A 6,000-nucleotide genomic window follows, 5' to 3' on the forward strand; every position below is an offset into this window, starting at 1 on the left:
ACACCTCACTCCTCCTGCTTCACCAGATCCTTTTTATACTCCCCACGTCAGTGCAGGGGAAGCTTCCAAATGGGGCGTGAGAGGAGGCCAGAGCCCCCAGCTCTGTCCCCAGGCCCAGGCAGGGCTGAGCAGGGATTTGGGGGCTGTGCCTGGCTGGGAGGGTGGGCAGGGCTGGCACAGCTGCCCAGAGCAGCTGGGGCTGCCCCTGGATCCCTGGCAGTGCCCAAGGCCAGGCTGGGCAGGGCTGGGAGCACCTGGGACAGGGGAAGGTGTCCCTGGGACAGTGGGAGGTGTCCCTGGGACAGTGGGAGGTGTCCCTGCCATGGCAGGGTGGCACTGGGTGCGATTTAGGGTCCAGGGTTTGAGGTTCTGAGGCACCGTGAGGGACAGCATTCCCAGTTTCCCTTTGGCATTTTGCTGTCACACAGAGGGCATTGTCCCCAGGAGCCAGCACAGCCACGGGCACTGCTCTGCAGCACGCCCAGCACTGCCCAGGCCTTTGTGTGCTTCAATCTGGCACCACACGCCTTTATCTGTGACAGTGAAATCAGCGGGCCCATTAAAGCAGATTATGCGCTAATAATTATGCAAATATTCCTTCAGTGAAACGATAAAAAATCTCATGAAGATTTAGCACATGGCCATTACGGGAGAGGAATATGTGGCAAATGAAAATGAAGATCGCCATTAACTTTAAGGCGTTCAGGGATTTTTCTGCTGTCATCTAAACCATGATTCGGGACATCTTTGCGGGTTGAACGTGGGGATGATCACTCATGACAGGGATAAAATACAGCTGCAGGGTGGAAATCTGCCCCTCCTGGAAAAGAGCTCGGTGGCTTTGTCCTCTTAGACCCCAAACACCGTGTTAGGGCATTTGTGAGAGGCTGGATAACGTTTGTGTCCCCCCAGGGAGAGGGAACAGAGGGAAAGGCCTCGCTCCTGCCCCACCCAGGGCTGGGGATGCCCAGGTCTGGCTGCCCCAGTGCCCTGTGGCTGCCACAGCCACCCCTGGGGCTGCAGGGTGGGCAGGAGCTGCAGCCCTGGGCCACAGCACGGGGGATGGACAGAAAAGTATTGGCGAGGGGCCCAGCCAAAGGAGAAAAGCCGGTTTCACTTGTTGAGGCTGGCTCAGCACCCAGGCAGAATGCTGTGTCCTTCATTAACTTCAGACCTCCAGGGGCTCTGGAGCTGCAGGTGCCACAGAGACAGGAGGATCTTCAGAGCTGATGGATCTAGCCCAGCAGAAATTTTAAAAAGCAATTTTTTCATTAGGTTTGGGCACAGTGATGGCAGAAACCTCAAGAGCAACCCCAGCAATGCCCAGGGCTGCTGCCAGGGCTCACAGTGTCTCATGGGCAGCAGAAGGAGGGGCCAGGTGTCACGGTTCTAATGAATAATTATTGATGTTTTATATTCTTAAATTTTATGTTATTCTATTTCATATTAATAATGATACAGATATAGATAATAGAGATATAGATAATAAAGATATAGATAATAAAGACATAGATACAGACTTGTTCTCTTGGCCCAATGATGAAAATAAAAGCTCACAGCTCCATGAGTAGAGCCATTGATTTTAGCACTGGCAATAGCACTGAACTACTATTCCCAAGACATTATGTTAAAATTGCACATATTAGATGCCTTTATTGCATTTCAAAAATAATTGGGGTAGCTTAATAGCAGCTTCAACAGCAGAGGCCACAGAGAAAGCAGAACTCACATTTTGGCTGCCCGGTGTCCAGCTGGGCCAGAGCAGGGTGGAGCTCAGGGTGCCAGGGAGTGACAGGAGAGGGGAGCTGTGATGTCCCTGCAGGTCCAAGGGCACGGCTGGCCCCTCAGCCCCTTGGCCACGGGCAGCCCTGTCCTGGCACGGTCCTGGCACTGTCCTGGCACTGCTGGAGCTCTGTCTGCTGACACCAGCCTGTGACAGGGACTGGGGCAGTGCTGGGTGAGGAGGGCTGGGCTGGGATGTCCCCAGGGCTGCAGGGGGGCAGTGTCCCCTTGTCCCCGGCTGCCAGGGCAGGTGCAGGAGTACAGCCCAGGGGCTCTCCCAGCCCAGGGGCTCTCCCAGCCCCGCTCCCTCCCTGCTCTCCACATTCCAACATCGCCTCTCCCAGCAGCCCTGCCCTGCCCCATGCCCCAGCTGGGACCCCCGGGTTTTGGGGCTGGGGTTGGGGCTGGGGTGTCGGAGCGAGGGCAGGGACAGCCCTGTGTCACTCTGTCACACAGCTGAGCCAACCCAGCTGCTCCAGCCCAGCACAGAGAGCTGAGCCCAGCCCTGCCCCAGGCTGAGCCGAGCCCAGCCCAGCACAGAGAGCTGAGCCCAGCCCTGCCCCAAGCTGGGAGCGGCTGCAGGCCCTTCCCAGGCAGCTCAGGGGGTGAAACCCCAAGCAGAGCCTGCCCAAATTCCTTCTGCCCTGCTGTGGCAGCAGCTCTCTGGCCACAGCACAATGTTCCCAGGCACTGTGCTGGGCAAGGCTGTGAGAAGATCAGAGAATAATAAACAATTCTTATCTTCACTGGCTGCACCTGCTGTTGTGCACATGTGGAATGTGCTATGGGGATTTCTTTACCCAGGGGTGATTCCTTAATTGGCCACTGGTGGTGGTGTTTGGATTCACGGACCGGCTGGGTGCACCTGTACGGGACTGTCTGTAAGGGCGATGGGTTTCTGAATAACTACAGTGCAATAAAGTGATTGATCACTTCTGGAGTCAGTGCTAATCATTAACCCTTCAGGGACATCACGCTGTGACACTCACAGCTCCATTCCATGGGCAAGTGGCCCCTCCCAGGGTCACAGACACCACTTCCCCTTCAGGCAGCACTGAGCCCCAAAATCAGGAATCTTTTGCTCTGGTAAAATCCAAATAAAATTTGCTAAAGGGTTTGGATGTGGCAGCCTGGTGTGGCACAGAATTTGGTAGGAGGAGGTGGTTTTTGTACCTCCTGGCTGCTGCCTCCGGCATCCCTGGCACAAAATAACTCAAAGAGCTGCTCCTTGTTTTCTCCTCCCATAAATTTGGCATAATAATAAAAACACATCTGGAAAGATGCAAAATTTATGCCACAGAGAGGATGTTTATAGTATTAATGGTTTTAGTGATTTTTTTTAACGAGTCTCTGATGAACCCATTTTTCTCAAGCTTTTCTTTGGGAGGCAGCTCATTAAGATGCAGTTTAATTGCTGCAAGTTTTGCTTTTCTTGCTGTGCTTTAAAAATCCTGAGCATTTTGGGATTCTTTTGGAGCCATTCGTGAGGTTTGTGCCGCCCCAGCCCTGGTGGGGGGCTCAGGGTCACACCCAGAGCTGGGCACACCCGGGACGGTGACGAGCTGGGGCTGCTGTTGATGGAGCTCAGGGCAGGTTTTCCCCTCCCTCCGTTTCCATTTCCACGGCTGGTGCTCAGGAGGATTCCCAGTGTGGCAGGGGTGGCAGGGACAGGCTGGGGGCCCGCAGCCCCCGTGCCAGGGCCAGTCTCTGTCCGTGCCCACACAGACCACGCCAAACGCCGCCTTTGTCTTTGGCCGATTTTTATTTATCAATAAAACAATACTACAAAACAGGGGAAACATCTGCGTTAAATACAGACTCGCTGATACCGCACCAGTTTTTAACCTGCTGTATTTACAGAGTTCTCCCTCCAGAGCCCCGGGCACGGGTGGGAGGTGAGCAGGGGGTGTCTGTGTCCTCTGAGATCCCAGGGATGAGCAGGGGGTGTCTGTGTCCTCTGAGATCCCAGGGATGAGCAGGGGGTGTCTGTGTCCTCTGAGATCCCAGGGGTGAGCAGGGGGTGTCTGTGTCCTCTGAGATCCCAGGGATGAGCAGGGGGTGTCTGTGTCCTCTGAGATCCCAGGGATGAGCAGGGGGTGTCCCTGGGATCCCAGGGGTGAGCAGGGGGTGTCTGTGTCCTCTGAGATCCCAGGGGTGAGCAGGGGGTGTCCTGTGCCCTGAGATCCCAGGGGATGAGCAGGGGGTGTCCCTGGGATCCCAGGGGTGAGCAGGGGGTGTCCCCAGGATCCCAGGGGATGAGCAGGGGGTGTCCCTGGGATCCCAGGGGTGAGCAGGGGGTGTCTGTGCCCCCCAGGCCAGCCCCAGCCCCCTCCCTGCAGCAGGTTTGCTCCTGGCCCTGCCTGGGCACAGCAGGGTGGCAGAGGATGATCTGCACCCCAGCCTTGCCCTCCTGCCCCTCCTGCCTGAGGGAGCCACGGGGCTCCTCCTGTGCTCAGGTTTGGGGCATGGCAAGAGTTCAGTCCCACCCTGGCAGGGCCACTGTCACCTGCAGGGCCACCCCTCACTGTCACTGTCACCTGCAGGGTCAGGAGCAGAAGGGTGGCACGGGCTGGCACAGCCTCCCCAGCCACAGCTGGTCCCAGGTGTAGGTGCTGGGACAGCTCAGCCTTGGGGGGAAGGGGGTCCCTGGCAGGGGAGGGGGTCCCTGGCAGGGGAGGGGGGTCCCTGGCAGGGGAGGGGGGTCCCTGGCAGGCCCTCTGCTCTGAAAAGGCTTTGGACAAGCTTTGAGTTTGTCTCCTGGGGCAGGGAGCAGGGCCAGCCCAGGCCTGGTGCTGCCCACCCCGTCCCAGCCAGAAACACTTGTGGGGAGATAGATAGATAGATAGATATTTCTATATATAAGCTCTCTTAATTATATAGTTGTAAGGCAGATTAAATTCATTTTCTGTATCACCTGGTATCAAAGGGAATCTCTCGTCCTTCCCGTGCACATCACCCCGCGCTGCGTGGGGGAGGTAATTACATCCTCAGTAATTAGTGTGCAGGTGCTCTACCTCAGCACCCTCTGCTCTTTCACATCTGCCCTGACACGGAAAGCAGAGCAGCCAGTGCTCAGAGTAACCAAAATCCTGCTCCTGCTCCGGAATGGAGTGGGCACAGGCAGGGGAGCCCTGCCCAGGACTGAGGTGTGCTGAGAGCAGAGCTGTCACCAGCCAGGGCCACAGCAGCCCCGGCGTGCTCTGCTCCCCCTGGCAGGCTGCAGGATGGAGGCTGAGCCCAGCCCAGGCACAGGAGCAGGGCTGCAGCCCCTCTGCCCAGCAGCAGGGTCCCCCAGGCCCCGTGCTGTCCCCAGCCCCTGGGCTCTGACAGGGGTGCTGCATGGGGGGAAGCCCGTCCCAGAGCTGGGAGGGCACTTCAGGGACACTGGGGCCCTGCAGGGGCTGTGCCAGGATAGGAATGCTGGCATCACCTGGCCCGTGGCACTGCCAGCTGGGCCGGGGCCACAGGGCAGCTCAGCCAGCATCCCCCGACCCTGAGGGACACAGCCCCAAACCCCCGAGGGCAGGCACTGCAGCACCCCAACCCACCTGGGGAGGCACCACACGGGCAGGTGCTGCTGACACGGAGCTTTCACCTCCTGCCAGGAAGGGGCCAAGGGAAAGGGCTTCCTCCCGACCACAGCCAAGCACTGCAGATCAAAAACAATGATAACCAGCCCAGAACAATCTGGGGAGAGTCCCACTGCTTTGGAGGGAGGATAACGCCCAGCCAGCAGGGAGGGAAGGGGTTAACATGAGCCAGGGCTAAACCCCTGTGAGCAAGAAAGCCTGGAGGTGTCCGTGGACGCACTTCTGTGGGTGTGTGAGACAGCTGAGGGGCACCAGAGCCTTTGTCCTGGTCTGTGCCCTCTGTGAGCTCTCACTGTGACTGGAGTGGGAACCAGCAGCTCCCAGTGCAGAGACCACTGTGAGCTGGAGTGGGAAACACCAGCCCCCAGTTCAGCCCATTCCCTGCTAAACTGGAGTGGCAGGGAGCAGCTCCCAGTTCATCCCATTCCCTGTGAACTCGAATGGCAAACACCAGCTCCCAGTACACAACACCACTGTGAACTGGAATGGCAACCAGCAGCTCCCAGTTCAGCCCATTCCCGGTGAGCTGCAGTGGCAGGGAGCAGCTCCCAGTTCAGCCCATTCCCTGCGAGCTGCAGTGGCAGGGAGCAGCTCCCAGTACAGCCCATTCCCTGCGAGCTGCAGTGGC

Source organism: Passer domesticus, chromosome 13 (genome assembly GCF_036417665.1).
Source record: "Passer domesticus isolate bPasDom1 chromosome 13, bPasDom1.hap1, whole genome shotgun sequence".
NCBI lineage: Eukaryota > Metazoa > Chordata > Aves > Passeriformes > Passeridae > Passer > Passer domesticus.